Genomic DNA, 19,956 nt, shown 5'->3' with positions numbered 1-19,956 from the left:
AAAATCTATAAATAAGATGAAAATAAAAAATCTATAAAGAAGATGAAAATAAAAACATCAATAAATAAGATGAAAATGAAAAATCTATAAATAAGATGAAAATAAAAAAAATCTATAAATAAGATGAAAATAAAAAATCTATAAATAAGATGAAAATAAAAAAAATCTATAAATAAGATGAAAATAAAAAAAATCTATAAATAAGATGAAAATAAAAAAATCTATAAATAAGATGAAAATAAAAAAATTTATAAATAAGATGAAAATAAAAAAATCTATAAATAAGATGAAAATAAAAAAATCTATAAATAAGATGAAAATAAAAAAAAACTATAAATAAGATGAAAATAAAAAAATATATAAATAAGATGAAAATAAAAAAAATTATAAATAAGATGAAAATAAAAAAAATCTATAAATAAGATGAAAATAAAAAAAATCTATAAATAAGATGAAAATAAAAAAATCTATAAATAAGATGAAAATAAAAAAATCTATAAATAAGATGAAAATAAAAAAAATCTATAAATAAGATGAAAATAAAAAAAATCTATAAATAAGATAAAAATAAAAACATCTATAAATAAGATGAATATAAAAAAATCTATAAATAAGATGAAAATAAAAACAATCTATAAATAAGCTGAAAATAAAAAAATCTATAAATAAGATGAAAATAAAAAAATCTATAAATAAGATGAAAATAAAAAAAATTTATAAATAAGATGAAAATAAAAAAAATCTATAAATAAGATGAAAATAAAAAAATCTATAAATAAGATGAATATAAAAAAATCTATAAATAAGATGAAAATAAAAAATCAATAAATAAGATGAAAATAAAAAATCTATAAATAAGATGAAAATAAAACAATCTATAAATAAGATGAAAATAAAAAAATCTATAAATAAGATGAAAATAAAAAAACCTATAAATAAGATTAAAATAAAAAAATCTATAAATAAGATGAAAATAAAAAAATCTATAAATAAGATGAAAATAAAAAAATCTATAAATAAGATTGAAATAAAAAAAATCTATAAATAAGATGAAAATAAAAAAAATCTATAAATAAGATGAAATTAAAAAAAATCTATAAATAAGATGAAAATAAAAAATCTATAAATAAGATGAAAATAAAAAAATCTATAAATAAGATGAAAATATAAAATCTATAAAGAAGATGAAAATAAAAAAATTTATAAATAAGATGAAAATAAAAAAAATCTATAAATAAGATGAAAATAAAAAAAATCTATAAATAAGATGAAAATAAAAAAATCTATAAATAAGATGAAAATAAAAAAATCTATAAATGAGATGAAAATAAAAAAAATCTATAAATAAGATGAAAATAAAAAAAATCTATAAATAAGATAAAAATAAAAACATCTATAAATAAGATGAATATAAAAAAATCTATAAATAAGATGAAAATAAAAAAAATCTATAAATAAGATGAATATAAAAAAATCTATGAATAAGATGAAAATAAAAAAATCTATAAATAAGATGAAAATAAAAAAAATTTATAAATAAGATGAAAATAAAAAAAAATCTATAAATAAGATGAAAATAAAAAAATCTATAAATAAGATGAATATAAAAAAATCTATAAATAAGATGAAAATAAAAAAATCAATAAATAAGATGAAAATAAAAAATCTATAAATAAGATGAAAATAAAACAATCTATAAATAAGATGAAAATAAAAAAATCTATAAATAAGATGAAAATAAAAAAATCTATAAATAAGATTAAAATAAAAAAATCTATAAATAAGATGAAAATAAAAAAATCTATAAATAAGATGAAAATAAAAAAATCTATAAATAAGATAAAAATAAAAAAAATCTATAAATAAGATGAAAATAAAAACAATCTATAAATAAGATGAAATTAAAAAAAATCTATAAATAAGATGAAAATAAAAAATCTATAAATAAGATGAAAATAAAAAAATCTATAAATAAGATGAAAATAAAAAATCTATAAAGAAGATGAAAATAAAAAAAATCTATAAATAAGATGAAAATAAAAAAATTTATAAATAAGATGAAAATAAAAAAAATCTATAAATAAGATGAAAATAAAAAAAATCTATAAATAAGATGAAAATAAAAAAAAATCTATAAATAAGATGAAATTAAAAAAAATCTATAAATAAGATGAATATAAAAAAATCTATAAATAAGATAAAAATAAAAAAATCTATAAATAAGAGAAAAATAAAACATCAATAAATAATATAAAAATAAAAAATCTATAAATAAGATGAAAATAAAAAAATCTATAAATAAGATGAAAATAAAAAAATCTATAAATAAGATGAAAATAAAAAATCTATAAATAAGATGTAAATAAAAAAATCTATAAATAAGATGAAAATAAAAAGTCTATAAAGAAGATGAAAATAAAAACATCAATAAATAAGATGAAAATAAAAATCTATAAATAAGATGAAAATAAAAAAAATCTATAAATAAGCTGAAAATAAAAAAATCTATAAATAAGATGAATATAAAAAAATCTATAAATAAGATGAAATTAAAAAAATCAATAAATAAGATGAAAATAAAAAATCTATAAATAAGATGAAAATAAAACAATCTATAAATAAGATGAAAATAAAAAATCTATAAATAAGATGAAAATAAAAAAATCTATAAATAAGATTAAAATAAAAAAATCTATAAATAAGATGAAAATAAAATAAATCTATAAATAAGATGAAAATAAAAAAAATCTATAAATAAGATGAAATTAAAAAAAATCTATAAATAAGATGAAAATAAAAAAATCTATAAATAAGATGAAAATAAAAAAATCTATAAATAAGATGAAAATAAAAAAAAATCTATAAATAAGATGAAATTAAAAAAAATCTATAAATAAGATGAATATAAAAAAATCTATAAATAAGATAAAAATAAAAAAATCTATAAATAAGAGAAAAATAAAACATCAATAAATAAGATAAAAATGCAAAATCTATAAATAAGATGAAAATAAAAAAATCTATAAATAAGATGAAAATAAAAAAATCTATAAATAAGATGAAAATAAAAAATCTATAAATAAGATGTAAATAAAAAACTCTATAAATAAGATGAAAATAAAAAGTCTATAAAGAAGATGAAAATAAAAACATCAATAAATAAGATGAAAATAAAAATCTATAAATAAGATGAAAATAAAAAAAATCTATAAATAAGATGAAAATAAAAAAAATCTATAAATAAGATGAAAATAAAAAAATCTATAAATAAGATGAAAATAAAAAAATTTATAAATAAGATGAAAATAAAAAAATCTATAAATAAGATGAAAATAAAAAAAATCTATAAATAAGATGAAAATAAAAAATCTATAAATAAGATGAAAATAAAAAAATCTATAAATAAGATTAAAATAAAACAATCTATGAATAAGATGAAAATAAAAAAATCTATAAATAAGATGAAAATAAAAAAAATCTATAAATAAGATGAAAATAAAAAAATCTATAAATAAGATGAAAATAAAAAATCTATAAATAAGATGAAAATAAAAAAATCTATAAATAAGATGAAAATAAAAAATCTATAAAGAAGATGAAAATAAAAACATCAATAAATAAGATGAAAATGAAAAATCTATAAATAAGATGAAAATAAAAAAAATCTATAAATAAGATAAAAATAAAAACATCTATAAATAAGATGAAAATAAAAAAAATCTATAAATAAGATGAAAATAAAAAAAATCTATAAATAAGATGAAAATAAAAAAATCTATAAATAAGATGAAAATAAAAAAATTTATAAATAAGATGAAAATAAAAAAATCTATAAATAAGATGAAAATAAAAAAATCTATAAATAAGATTAAAATAAAAAAAACTATAAATAAGATGAAAATAAAAAAATCTATAAATAAGATGAAAATAAAAAAAATTATAAATAAGATGAAAATAAAAAAAATCTATAAATAAGATGAAAATAAAAAAAATCTATAAATAAGATGAAAATAAAAAAATCTATAAATAAGATGAAAATAAAAAAATCTATAAATAAGATGAAAATAAAAAAAATCTATAAATAAGATGAAAATAAAAAAAATCTATAAATAAGATAAAAATAAAAACATCTATAAATAAGATGAATATAAAAAAATCTATAAATAAGATGAAAATAAAAACAATCTATAAATAAGCTGAAAATAAAAAAATCTATAAATAAGATGAAAATAAAAAAATCTATAAATAAGATGAAAATAAAAAAAATTTATAAATAAGATGAAAATAAAAAAAATCTATAAATAAGATGAAAATAAAAAAATCTATAAATAAGATGAATATAAAAAAATCTATAAATAAGATGAAAATAAAAAATCAATAAATAAGATGAAAATAAAAAATCTATAAATAAGATGAAAATAAAACAATCTATAAATAAGATGAAAATAAAAAAATCTATAAATAAGATGAAAATAAAAAAATCTATAAATAAGATTAAAATAAAAAAATCTATAAATAAGATGAAAATAAAAAAATCTATAAATAAGATGAAAATAAAAAAATCTATAAATAAGATTGAAATAAAAAAAATCTATAAATAAGATGAAAATAAAAAAAATCTATAAATAAGATGAAATTAAAAAAAATCTATAAATAAGATGAAAATAAAAAATCTATAAATAAGATGAAAATAAAAAAATCTATAAATAAGATGAAAATATAAAATCTATAAAGAAGATGAAAATAAAAAAATTTATAAATAAGATGAAAATAAAAAAAATCTATAAATAAGATGAAAATAAAAAAAATCTATAAATAAGATGAAATTAAAAAAATCTATAAATAAGATGAAAATAAAAAAATCTATAAATGAGATGAAAATAAAAAAAATCTATAAATAAGATGAAAATAAAAAAAATCTATAAATAAGATAAAAATAAAAACATCTATAAATAAGATGAATATAAAAAAATCTATAAATAAGATGAAAATAAAAAAAATCTATAAATAAGATGAATATAAAAAAATCTATGAATAAGATGAAAATAAAAAAATCTATAAATAAGATGAAAATAAAAAAAATTTATAAATAAGATGAAAATAAAAAAAAATCTATAAATAAGATGAAAATAAAAAAATCTATAAATAAGATGAATATAAAAAAATCTATAAATAAGATGAAAATAAAAAAATCAATAAATAAGATGAAAATAAAAAATCTATAAATAAGATGAAAATAAAACAATCTATAAATTAGATGAAAATAAAAAAATCTATAAATAAGATGAAAATAAAAAAATCTATAAATAAGATTAAAATAAAAAAATCTATAAATAAGATGAAAATAAAAAAATCTATAAATAAGATGAAAATAAAAAAATCTATAAATAAGATTAAAATAAAAAAAATCTATAAATAAGATGAAAATAAAAACAATCTATAAATAAGATGAAATTAAAAAAAATCTATAAATAAGATGAAAATAAAAAATCTATAAATAAGATGAAAATAAAAAAATCTATAAATAAGATGAAAATAAAAAATCTATAAAGAAGATGAAAATAAAAAAATCTATAAATAAGATGAAAATAAAAAAATTTATAAATAAGATGAAAATAAAAAAAATCTATAAATAAGATGAAAATAAAAAAAATCTATAAATAAGATGAAAATAAAAAAATCTATAAATAAGATGAAAATAAAAAAATCTATAAATAAGATGAAAATAAAAAAAATCTATAAATAAGATGAAAATAAAAAAAATCTATAAATAAGATAAAAATAAAAACATCTATAAATAAGATGAATATAAAAAAATCTATAAATAAGATGAAAATAAAAAAAATCTATAAATAAGATGAATATAAAAAAATCTATAAATAAGATGAAAATAAAAAAATCTATAAATAAGATGAAAATAAAAAGAATTTATAAATAAGATGAAAATAAAAAAAATCTATAAATAAGATGAAAATAAAAAAATCTATAAATAAGATGAATATAAAAAAATCTATAAATAAGATGAAAATAAAAAAATCAATAAATAAGATGAAAATAAAAAATCTATAAATAAGATGAAAATAAAACAATCTATAAATAAGATGAAAATAAAAAAATCTATAAATAAGATGAAAATAAAAAAATCTATAAATAAGATTAAAATAAAAAAATCTATAAATAAGATGAAAATAAAAAAATCTATAAATAAGATGAAAATAAAAAAATCTATAAATAAGATTAAAATAAAAAAAAATCTATAAATAAGATGAAAATAAAAAAATCTATAAATAAGATGAAAATAAAAAATCTATAAATAAGATTAAAATAAAAAAATCTATAAATAAGATGAAAATAAAAAAATCTATAAATAAGATGAAAATAAAAAATCTATAAAAAGATGAAAATAAAAAAATCTATAAATAAGATGAAAATAAAACAATCTATAAATAAGATGAAAATAAAAAAATCTATAAATAAGATGAAAATAAAAAAATCTGTAAATAAATGAAAAATAAAAAAATCAATAAATAAGATGAAAATAAAAAAATCTATAAATAAGATGAAAATAAAAAATCTATAAATAAGATGAAAATAAAAAAAATCTATAAATAAGATGAAATTAAAAAAAATCTATAAATAAGATGAAAAGAAAAAAATCTATAAATAAGATGAAAATAAAAAAATCTATAAATAAGATTAAAATAAAAAAAATCTATAAATAAGATGAAATTAAAAAAAATCTATAAATAAGATGAATATAAAAAATCTATAAATAAGATGAAAATAAAAAAATCTATAAATAAGAGAAAAATAAAAAATCAATAAATAAGATAAAAATAAAAAATCTATAAATAAGATGAAAATAAAAAAATATATAAATAAGATGAAAATAAAAAAATCTATAAATAAGATGAAAATAAAAAATCTATAAATAAGATGAAAATAAAAAAATCTATAAATAAGATGAAAATAAAAAAATCTATAAATAAGATGAAAATAAAAAAATCTATAAATAAGATGAAAATAAAAAATCTATAAATAAGATGAAAATAAAAAAAATCTATAAATAAGATGAAAATAAAAAATCTATAAATAAGATGAAAATAAAAAAATCTATAAATAAGATGAAAATAAAAAAATCTATAAATAAGATGAATATAAAAAAAAATCTATAAATAAGATGAAAATAAAAAAAATCTGTACAGATATTTAGTGTGGCCATAAAATACACCGCTCTTTAGGCCCCTACTGTGGGTACGTCATGGATATAATGTCGCCCTGTAATTACTATTACTCCTTGAAACCCTCTAACCTTAATTGGTACTACCAATTAGAGCCCCATTTAAAGTTCTTTTTCTACCAGATCAGGCTGTCTGAAGATGTCGGCTTTTTTATTTAAATGCGCCGAACATTGATGCTGCTTTTTCGTTTCTCTTTGCAAAACCCAATTATGTTTTGCATGCCAAAACCAAAAACAAAAAAAAAATTTCCCTACAAAGCAACAAAACAAAAAAAAATCATGAGTATTTTTAGATGTAAATAACTTGAAAAATAAAATATGTTACCAAAACTAGCTGAACCCGAAAAAGGTTAATATGTTGTAACATAAATCAGTCAGACCAAACACCATGAATAAATATTCGAAGATATAAGTAACTTTAAGTATAACATCTTCCAAAGTTACTGAATTTGGCATTATATAATCTGAAAAGAAGTAGATATGTTGGATATTTGACAAGTGACTATGTAAAGTGAGGCATTCGAATTGTTGCACACGCGCAAATTAATTCCATTTGAGGAATGAGAGGCTGTCCATCACTGTCTGTTGAAATGCATAATTTGACCAGAAATATGTGAGAGAAATATCTGTCAAAGAAGTAGAACAATAGACAATGGGAAATATGAAACATTCCGGAATGAAAGGATGTTTGTATAAATTGACAACAGAAAGCGGACACGGACAAAGAGTTGGTAGCATGAGGAGGACAAGCTGGCAAAATATCCGCACCACACCCTCGCCACGCGCCTACACTGATGTGACAATCGTCATATAAAATCGTAATATTTTGGAATTTTTTAAAAATTACTAGATTCGCATTTTGCAAGGGTTTCCGTTTCTGGAGATCATTACACCGGGAGTTCTTCCCTGCGGATTACAACATGAATAATCAAACATTGTTTATTGTTTGTTACTCATTTTTCAAATCAAAATCTTTCCATTTCATTGACCCTTATTTTCCATAGGCTTTGGCCTTGATTATCGATGACTCAACAGTAAAAATAAATCGAAGATGTTAGAGGACTCGACTATTCACATATTACCATCCACTCATAACATAATTCTTTTTTATTAATGCTGATGCAAATTCGATTACTTCAATCAAAGCCGAGTCCGATTAATAACATAAATATATTCCTTCTTCATCTATCAGGTTTGTTCAGTGTCTGCCTGTAGTTTAAAGTTACCAATCTTTGATAGTTTTAGTTTGAAGCTCAATCATAGCATAAATTCTTTTTCATGTATCAGGTCTGTTTTCGCCGAAATATTATAACTCCTTATCCTATAGGATTTCGATGTCTACCATCTCTTCAGAGGAGAAAATATTAGCAAATAGTTATGATGGTTTACACCTTATTTGTTAAAGTCAGTGAGACATGGAAATCACAATTAAAAGTTGTTTAAGTATTTAAATGTCATAGAGTAAGGGAAGTTAATGAAAAGGATATAAAAATTCACATCCAAATTGCATGGTAAAATCCGAAGTGAATGTCTTTGATAGCAGTGTTGCAACACTGCTATTAAAGACATTCACTTTGGATATATATATATATATATATATATATATATATATATATATATATATATATATATATATAGAGAGAGAGAGAGAGAGAGAGAGAGAGATAGATAGAGAGAGAGAGAGATAGATAGATAGATAGATAGATAGATAGATAGATAGATAGATAGATAAAATGAGAAAAAAACACAGGAGGCAACCTTGTTACGATCGACACCTCCTGCTACACTCTTAATTCAATTCACTTCCGGTTATGCGTATTCAAGCGACTTCCGCCTGATGGAACCTCCAGTTTGCCTTGAGAATCTAATAGCGAACCTTTCAGCTTCTCGAATAACAACTCGTGACAGTTTTGTTCTTTTTATTTTGTAACCATATTTTCTGCCAAGCTGAAATCCTGAAAGAAAAAGTTCTTTCGAATTAATAATTTGTAAAGAAGTCAAAGAAGTGTTTTGGTAATCAACCGGAAATGCCCGCAGGTGTCATCGCAGCCATTACTTGGCGATACAATTTTTAAAAAGCGTTTTAATTTAATTTGGAGATGACTGGTATATTGAAAAAGAAAAATATTTAAACACATGCACATACGCACAGTCGTTTTTTGTTCAGTTTTTAGATATAAAAATAAATCAGAACCAACAAAAAATATATGTAAACATGGCTTCAAGCATAACGGATTCGCCCTTGAATCATGGCGAAAGTCGATCAATGCTGTAGAATCATATTCGTCAAATTAAAAAATTCTGCATGCCTGATAATCGGTTTTAATTAATTGCAATTGTTCGCTTTTACAGTTGCAAGGGCCTCCGATATGGGCGAAAAACGAATCCTTAGTATTGCCGTGTATTGTTAATAAAACCCGCGCACATCTACGTCACATTATCTATATATTAATACCGTAGTACCTTTAACGTACGTATGTGTGTCACGGTTTTCAGATTATGAATTATTCAATCGGGAAATCTTATTTATAAAAAGTGGGATAGAAAATGATAACATGAAATTAGTATATAAATACGCTAATTTAATGTTTGTAGTATGTTATCAAATTCTACCCTCATTTTAATAAATAGGATCTCCTGATCGCCGAAGATGTAATGTAAAAATAAATAAATAATGTCTTTTTTGGGCCGAACGTGAAACTAAAATATACCTTCTTGGTCCTCTGGCAGGGATCCAAGGGTAGTACCTGTTCTGTCTTAAGATGATATAATGCTATCATGGGGTTTCCGTTCGTGCTGGATTTCCACACAATGTAAGTATGTCAAAGACTCATATAAGGATATTCGTAATGAACCATAATAACCGATACTACATTAACCAGATTATATAGGTAAATACTTTATAGTTTTAACAAAAGGGCTACAATAATATCGCGGGTTCTCCATTCACGCTGAATGTCCATAGAATGCCACAAGCGTTATACTTCAAAAACAAACACCATTGTGGAATTTCCACAGGTGCCCCTTGTTTTAATTATGAAAATAATATTAAAAAAAATAATCGAATGATTTTTTTTTTCTTTTAATGAAATATTTGCACCTTACTAAGATTCCAACACAATTTGTATATATATATATATATATATATATATATATATATATATATATATATATATATATATATATATATATATATACTAGCAAAAGTACCCGTCGTTGACTGGGTTCAAAAACAGCCTACAGGAAATGGACTCTGATTTATGAAAGTATGATAGCTTATGAAAAGGAAGGGTTGTAAAGAGATAGCTTCGAATTTGGGAGTATCAAAACAAAAGCAAAATATGATGAAAGTAAAAATAAATTAGATAAACCTCATAATTTATTATACTATACCTGTTCACACTGAAACACTTATCACAATATTCTGTGGATCTATATAAAAAAAAACCTTGTTAAACTTTATGACATATTTCCATTCTATGGAGGTCAGGAGGGAACGAACACCACATAATATTATTATACCATATTTCTTAAACTGAAACATAATTATCAAATTATACTTACGCAGATAGATATGGAAAGTCTTTATTAAAATTTGTGCATATTTCCATTTTATGGAGGCCAGGCGAGAACGCAGACCCCACAATTTTATTATACCATCCCTATTTAAGTTAAAACATAATTATCAAAATATTATTATGTACATATATATCAAAAACACTTGTAAACGTTTTTTGTTTAATTTTTAATTTTTTTATTTTCATACTTTGTGGACTAGGCCCGAACGCAGACCCCACAATTTTAATGAACCACCGTTCTGTCAGATCAAACATACCCATTACTGTGTCTCGATAGATTTTCTATCATTATATGTGATCAGTTTTTTAAAATAGTCAACCATATAGGAGCCTATTCGTGACCACACACACACACACACACACACACACACACACACACATATATATATATAATTCAGACACGGTAGTGTTTGAATATATAGTAGGGTAGCAGTTTTAGTCATTCAGAACTGCTTTAACGCTTCACCGCTCACTCATTTTTTGACCAAATTTTAAACAGTTAAAACAGTTTATAGATCACCATCTCAGCTACATTGTGAAAAAAATTTCAATTTCCGTTCAGCAAAACAAAAGTTATGATATATTTACTGGTGTTCAAAATCGTAAAAAAACGCAAGGAAGTGAACGACTTTTTTGTGACTGGTTTCCATAGCAACCACGTCGCTTCAGCGACTACTCTTGCTACCAATTGACTGATCTCGCCAAAAGAGCAGGAACAAGTGAAACAGAGAGAATGAAAGGATAAAAGGGAGATAATTAAGGGATTTTATTGAAAGCAGATGAGTGCCGTACATTGTTATTATATGTGTGTATGTTATGTTTATGGAGGGCAAAAAAAAATAAGACTGAAATTAAACAAAGAACAAATGAATTTACTGGAAGCCTGGAAAAATCATGGATTACAATAGAAAAATGCGAGCATGAAAAGTAATATGGTGAAGCTTAAACATGGAAAAGTAAAGGACTAGTCGTTAAAACTGGAAAAGAAAAGGACAAGTTATTCTATTAAAAACTATAATAAATTTATAACTTAAAATATTGCAGTATTAAGAATTTTTAAAATTCAATTCATAACATTATATAATTAATTCCTAATGCCTAATTCGCCAACCTTCTGAATGTTTTTTCTGACCCCCTGCACTGAACTGTGTTTATCCTCTGATCACTCGGTTTTGTCAATTAAGACTAATACTAACAGCAAAAATTCTCAGTTACTCTAGGACTGACTTGGACTGTTTCTCTTACGTATATATCTGTTTAAAAAGCATGTGTCTTCTATAGCAGCTGATTTGACAAATTGATGAAGTATTTGCTTAGATAACTATATACCCATCTAAAAAAATCTTAAATTAAACGAAATACCCAATTGCACATAGAGATTACTAATTTAAGTGCTTTAAATGAAACAGATGTTCAGGATCTAAAGCCGTCTATAGGTCTGCTAGAAACCGGTGCCGAGCGGTCATTGAAAACCCGAGTGCAATTTTCGCCATAAATACAAGTCTAAAGTAGTAAAGTTGTTTCCCACGAGTTTTGACACACAACAAACGGAGTTCTGAACAGATGCCGCTTCCATCCCAACCATAATCAACGGTTCTGAAGTGATTACTATCAACATCCGAAAAACTTAACTCTTCACCAAGAACCTCGCATTACATTCCACCTTGTATGATGATGGCCGCTTACACCCTGGATCTCCTTCCAGAACAATCAATACTCTTAACGATATCTATATATTTGTTCGAGATGTCGCTAATCTTAACCTTGATTCAAGTAAAGTAACATCTCAATCACTAAAAAGCTACAACCACAACTAGCTCCAATAGTAACAATTGTACAATCGCTGCCACAAGTAAAGATACTTCCTAACACTTTGGAAAACCTCAACAGTCTGCCCAAAATTTTAAAAATACGTGGGTATCGGTCTTTTGCATTAAAGTACAGACCAATCAGCCTTCTATGCGTCTATTGCTTGTCCGTAATAAAATTGTCACTAATTTCTCCCACTCTTTATCTGTCCCCGAACTTAAACGTGGATTCCATGAACAAAGGTTCTTTCTTAGAACTGCACACCAATGGAACTGTCTTTCGTTTTCCTGCATACCAGCTGACTACAATATGGTCGTCTTCAAGTCGAACATAAACAAGTTCTTGATGAGCCGCTTCCCTAATAACCTAATTTACCAAATTTCCACTACTAACGATTACAATGATACGCAACCCTTATCCTCGAGTGGCCCCTGGGCCTTGATAAGTGGTGATTCCTATATAAAAAAAAGTTAATAGAGCAAAAACAACCTATTCAGCGACATGCAATGTGGTTTCCGTTCCGAGAGATAAACTGCTGATGTGCTGATGGTAATATCTCACAGGATCAGTGAATCTATCGACGTAGGCTTCGTTTATAGAGCAATAGCTCTTGACATATATCCAAGGCATTTGATAAGGTCTGGCACAAAGGTCTACTATATAAGATTCTCAGCTACGGAATAACTGGAGATATTATAGCAAGAATCACAACATAAAATATATCGTCTGCTAACCTGTTTTCTGACACGCGAAAGAATATACACGCGCACGCACGCGCGCACACACGCACACACACATACACACACACACACACACATATATATATATATATATATAGCTTGACATTAATTTCAACAGTGCTCAATACGTGGGTAGAGTCACTGAAGGGTTGATAATCTTCGTCATTCAAACATTAATGATTATTTTTCTCTATTTCAAATATTTTACAGATAATATTTAAAAAGTTAATTATAAAGAAGTATAGCATTAAAAAACGTACGCAACTTGTGAAAATTGTTTTACTAAAATTTTACCAAATAATGAGAGATAATGTTGTCGCTAAAACATTGTAATGTTTTTGCGACAACATTATCTCTCATTATGGCATTGTCAAATGGCTATCACGTTGACTTTTTCTTGTGAGGATATCTTAAACTAAGAGTCTATGTTAACAAACCTCAACTTCTGCCAAAATTGAAGGAAAACATCAGGAACGAAATAAGGGAGTTAAATCGCAATCCAGAGATTCTGCAATTTGTCATGAATAATGTTTTGGAGAAAGTACAAAAATATGCGGAGCTGAAAATGGCAACGTTTAAAAAAAATTATTTTTCAAAAATAAAAATGGTTTAATTTTGCATTAAAAAATCCTAATGTTTTAGTCAGAAAATTAGAGAAAAATATCATCAAAAATAAAGAATCCATTAAAGTTCAAAACCTTCACTTACTTTTTGAACACCCTATATATATATCTATATAATTATAAAACACAAATGACCTTGTAACGGGTGTTGTAACTCAACATCCGGTTTACGAGTTCCAGTTGTGCTTGCGCACAACAAATAATCAACGCGACAATATAACGCATTGTTTTACTGTGTACGTTTTCAGCGTCCCAATTGTTTTTTTTCGCGTTTAAATCATCCAAATAAACAATTGTTAATACTTTCTGCATTTTTTACATGGTTCATTTCCATATTACGTTTAAGTTATTTTAACGCAATTTTCTTACAAATAAATCTACTTTAACCCGTTAACAACCATAAGAGCGTTTTACAACGGCGATTTACCCACCGCCTTCTTTTTTAAAAAAAATATTCTCAATTGTTTAATACACATTTCTTAAAAACATTCATACATTTTCTTCCACACAACCAACATAAATAAATAACCCCCAAAATATGTTTTTATTTGTGTTACAAATAAATAATAAACGCGACAATAAAAACGTATTGTTTTACTGTGTACATTTTCAGTATCCCGAGTGTTTTTTTTTTCATTTTCGTGTTTAAATTAAAAGATATATCAAAATTTGAATTTAACTTTAAGTATTATGGTATCTCTTCAGTGCACATTTACTTATAAGTATGGCACACGACTTATAATTCAATGGCTGTAAGTTTGTTTGTTTTAAATAAACAATTATAAACAGAAGGACTCATAAAAATCTATCTATATTCTTTTTTTCATTTTAATATACTTTCATAGCTGTTTCTGTTATGTCACAAAAACTATTTTTTTTACGTCACAAGTGTCACGTTCATGCATTAATTCCATATTTAATATAACATACTGACCCTACGGGTCACAGGTAGTATATATATATATATATATATATATATATATATATATATATATATATATATATATAAAAACGGTAAACGCAGTGTAAGGGATATACAAACAATTGCGTTCAAAAAAGGACTACTAGAGTCTTTCCTAAAATGATTCGTTGGTTAGAATATGTGATTGTTTATAAATATAACAATCAGTAGAGAATTGTCTCTATTATAATAAATACATAGTCTGCATGAATTAAAATATTGTATTTAAGCGTATCTTACGACCTGGCTACGTAGGGAGGCCTGCTAGTAAATATATATATATATATACATATATATATATATGTATATATATATATGTATGTGTGTATATATATATATGTATGTGTATATATATGTGTGTGTATATATTTGTATATATATGGGTGTATATATATGTATATATGTGTATATATGTATGTATATATATACAAATGTATGTATATATATATATATATATATATATATATATATATATATATATATATATATTCTTCTCCACTCATTTTTTTCTCCCCGCTTCTTCATTCATTTTTCTTAATTACACCTCATCTCGGCAGCCGAGTTTAACGCATATCTTATTTTCTTTTAATAATATTATTGGAATTCTTTCCTCTTTTCCTTGTACATATTTGTGAATTATTCCACGGATTTGGCCTTTTGGATTATTTTGGACCATCTTCCAATTACGCGATTTCCTTGGATTTTACTTGTGCGAATGGAAATTCAATTAACTTTATTGAAGTTATATTTTTGGATTTTACCGTCATGGAATACTTTACTTTTCACCAGACTATCCATTCACGTGAAATCACCTTTTTCTTCCCCATATTCCCTCTGCTTCACTTTATGTTATCAAGTAAGATCTTTGACTTACAATTTCATCAAATACTTTCGTAAGCAAAATCCGATCCCACATTTTGCTAATTCCTAACCTCTGATGAGAAGGAACGTATTTCTTCGGAACTCCGCGGATTAAGGACTATCCACTTATTTAGTGTTTCCTTTTCAAATTAATTATGTTTTTAATTCTTTTTCAAAGTGTTTTTAACATGTTTTATTAACTATTTGCTCATTGCTCATATATATATATATATATATATATAAAGTATAATATATATATAAAGTATAATATATATATATATATAAAGTATAATATATATATAAAGTATAATATATATATATAAAGTATAATATATATATAAAGTATTATATATATATAAGGTATAATATATATATAAAGTATAATATATATACATATATATATATATATATAAAGTATAATATATATATATATATATATATATATATATATATATATATATATATATATATATATATATATATATAAGTATAAGTATCCCGGTACGTTGTTTTTTATTTATTCCTCAGTCTTTGCTATTCCTTCCTTCTCTTCTTTTTGTTCTTTGTTTTCTTCTTCTTTCTTTTCCCCTTAATCTCTTTCTTATTCTTCCCTTTTCTTCATCAAAATGATTCGCACGTGATCTGTTCATATCTTATGAATTATCCCCCAACAGCAGCAACAGATGAATAAAGACTCATTAATAAACGTTAATTTACCGCGTTTATATGAGAACGCGTTTTCACCGTAATACAACGCTTTTGGCGCCTAAAAAGACGTGATGGACAGGGAGGAGGGAACGGTTACATACGTCGACCGGATGCTGAATTCGCTAACTCGAGACGCCGATACTTTGCCATTGCATATTTTGAAAGCAAGCAATAAAATCAATTCATTAATCAATTTTATGTCATATCGACGCCAATCGTAGGCTAACGTACTATTCATCTGTACATGTAAACGGGGTCTTTACCGTAAGAATTTAGTCACAATCTTATATTCTTCTTTTTATTCTTTTTAGTTTTTTATTACTAGGGGTCATCGCTTATCAAGACCCAATGGCAACTCGAGGAAAAGGATGATTGAGTGACTGGTAGACTGTGATACATCACAGTGATGATCAATAACGTAGAACTTGCTTAGAATTTGGTTCTTTAAGAGAACGGCTCTTAAAGAACATATTTACATTTATGTTAGATGATGGTTGGTTGGTTGTTTTTGTTTTACGGCATATCAACCCTTTTCGGGTTATTTAATGCCGAATCCAGTGATTTTGAAGAACAATTTTTTGATAGAATATATATTTTTTTTCAAGTCGGTTTCTATTTAACATATAGTTGGAACCCTAACAGGTACTACCACTCCAGATCAGAGTGGACCTGGGAGCAATAGCTCCATGCTCCACAAAGCCCACAAGCAGGGGCCTCACCATCGGATATAGTTTAAGGTCATATCCAGGGCCAATTTTTAGATGAGGATTAGTTATTCGTATTATTTGGATTCATCGGACTACTGGTCTCAGCTTGAGTGTCATTTTCACAGCGTTTCGGTCGATGTAACCCCGACCTTCTTTAAGTTTATATTGTCGAACACGGGAATTCGAAAGGGGACTAGAGTTTCAGGTGTGTGCCATTAATAAAAGTGTCCATATGAAAGACGTCTGGAAACTTATTGAAGGCACCTTATATTCGGCTCGTTATCACGGCAAGTGTTCTAACAAACCTCCTGCCCCTGTTTTCGTCTTTTAAGGTATTCTAATCAACAACTTAGTTACTACCATGAATGAAAAGAAACTTCCATTTTCACCGCTACGTGCCGAACGTCAGGACGAATTTCCGTGGCCAGAGCTTCTTTGCAAGTATGGAACACATTATCGAAAGACGACTTCCCTACAAATTACAACATAGTCATTTTTAATCTACTACCAACCAATATTTTTCTCCATCCGTACGCATAAGTAACCATTTCCAATCCGGCTATGATATTCTTCATCTTTCTACTAACAACCATTCCACTTTTTTAACTGTTATTCCGTAAGCAACGCGCCGACATTTACCGATTAAAACACCATTTAACATTTTTAGGAGATTTTGCTGTTTACATTGGGGAGGAGGCGGGGGAAAATGTCGTTCCAACATTACCCTCACACACACACTTGCTTTTCTTCTTTTTCATATAATTTTAAATGTTCCACAAAAGAGTCATACGAAATGTGAAAAGGCAATTTGCTACGTGAAGGAACAATCAACTGCTGTCGTTTATGTTACCGCGCCTAGCGTAAACGGAAGATGTAAAATGGCGGAAAATAGTCCCTGGTTTCAGGGGTTAATATCAAGCAAACGGTAAATTTGCGACGGGTCTCATTATCAGATTCGTTGTCAGCGACCTCAATTACCTCAAAAAAAAAAAGAAAAAAAGAAAAAAAGTTAGAGTTGCCGGTGTGATGTTGTAGCGTATCCCTATATTTACTATATATATATATATATATATATATATATATATATATATATATATATATATATATATATAGGGTGACACCAAAAAACGGGCCCCAAATCTAATTATGCCCCGTTTCTTAGTGTTTTGTCCGAATGAAATGAAAATTTGGTCATAGCTAGTTAATTATATTCAAAACATCACATCAAAACATTAGGGTATTTGGCATTTTTCTCCCTTCTACAGCATATGTTCTAGATGGCCTCCATTTAGCTTTTTTTTTGGGGGGTCACCCTGTATATATATATATATATATATATATATATATATATATATATATATATATATATATATATATATGAGAGAGAAGGAGAGAGAGAGTGAGAGAGAGAGAGAAGGAAGACAATCGGATGTAGATGGAGAGATAGCGAGAGAGAAGGAGATAGGCAGAGACAGAGAATAAGAGAGAGGTAAGAATGTCATTACTAAGGCTATGACAAGAGAATATTATTTTCATTATTTTGACTCTAGGGTATACATTAGTTAATATCTTATATATTTTTAGATAGAGTGATGTGGTTCTCGATTAATTAACTGTGTCATACTGTGTCGGATATAAACTCGAACGTCAAAATAATGAAAAGAATCTTCTCCTGCCATAGCCCTAGTTCTTACACGCATTTTTTTTTTATATAACTTTTCTGTTTTATCTCTAATCTCAGGTTTGTTGTTTTTGTTTTGTTTACGGCATATCAACCCTTTTTCGGATTAAATGATTTTGAGAAAAATCTTTATTCTTCTTAATATCTTCAAATATTTATTCATGATGCTTTGGTTGTTTTGTAGTGTTTTTGGCTTTGCAAAACATGATTGAGTTTTGTTTGTTTGTTTTTGTTTTACGGCATACCAACCCTTTTCAGGTTACGAGGGGCGTGCAATAAGTAATGCCCCTGACCCACTTCCCATAGCAGTAGAGCAACGAAACTTGGCACAGTTATTAGTCTTTCTCTACATAGGAACCACCAAGAGTTGTGTATTTCTCCCATCGTTTAATGCAGCTCTGGAGACAGTTTTTGTAGAACACCCCAGGTTGGTCATCCAGCCACGACATGACTTCAGAAATCAAGGCTGCATCATCTGGGAAACGCTTTCCGTTCAAAAACATGGCTGGGAAGAAGTGAAAGTCAGAGGGTGCAATTTCAGGAGAGTAGGGAGGATTGGGAGAGGATTTCATAACTACACGCTGTGCTTCTGATCTGGCGACATGCGAGTTGTGGACCGGAGCATTGTCCTGCAAGAGGAGGGTACCTTTGCTGATCTTGCACCGCCTCTTGATTTTGATAGCTTCCCTTATTTCCTCAAAAGTGAAGCATAATAGGCTCCTGTAATTGTAGTACCCTTTGCCAGGAAAGCTGTCATCACTACTCCGTCCTGGTCCCAGAAGAATGTGAGCAAGACCTTGCCAGCGGAGGGCTGAACCCTTGCCTTCTTTGGAGGTGGTGAGTCCAAGTGTTTCCACCGCATTGACTGGGCTTTGGTCTCTGGATCATAGTGATGGACCCAGGTTTCATCCTGTGTAATCAGTCTTTTGACTCGAGCACTCGACGCGTTCTCGCTTCTGGAATGGTGTGTGCAACCTGGGAATCCATCTGGCAGACACCTTATGCATATGCAAATGGTCATGAATGATAGTTTCCACAGACGCTGTAC

The sequence above is a fragment of the Euprymna scolopes genome, chromosome 32, assembly GCF_053919585.1.
Source record: "Euprymna scolopes isolate OS-2025 chromosome 32, ASM5391958v1, whole genome shotgun sequence".
Lineage (NCBI taxonomy): Eukaryota > Metazoa > Mollusca > Cephalopoda > Sepiida > Sepiolidae > Euprymna > Euprymna scolopes.
The sequence above is the reverse complement of the archived record's forward strand: the minus strand, read 5'-3'. Positions refer to the sequence as shown.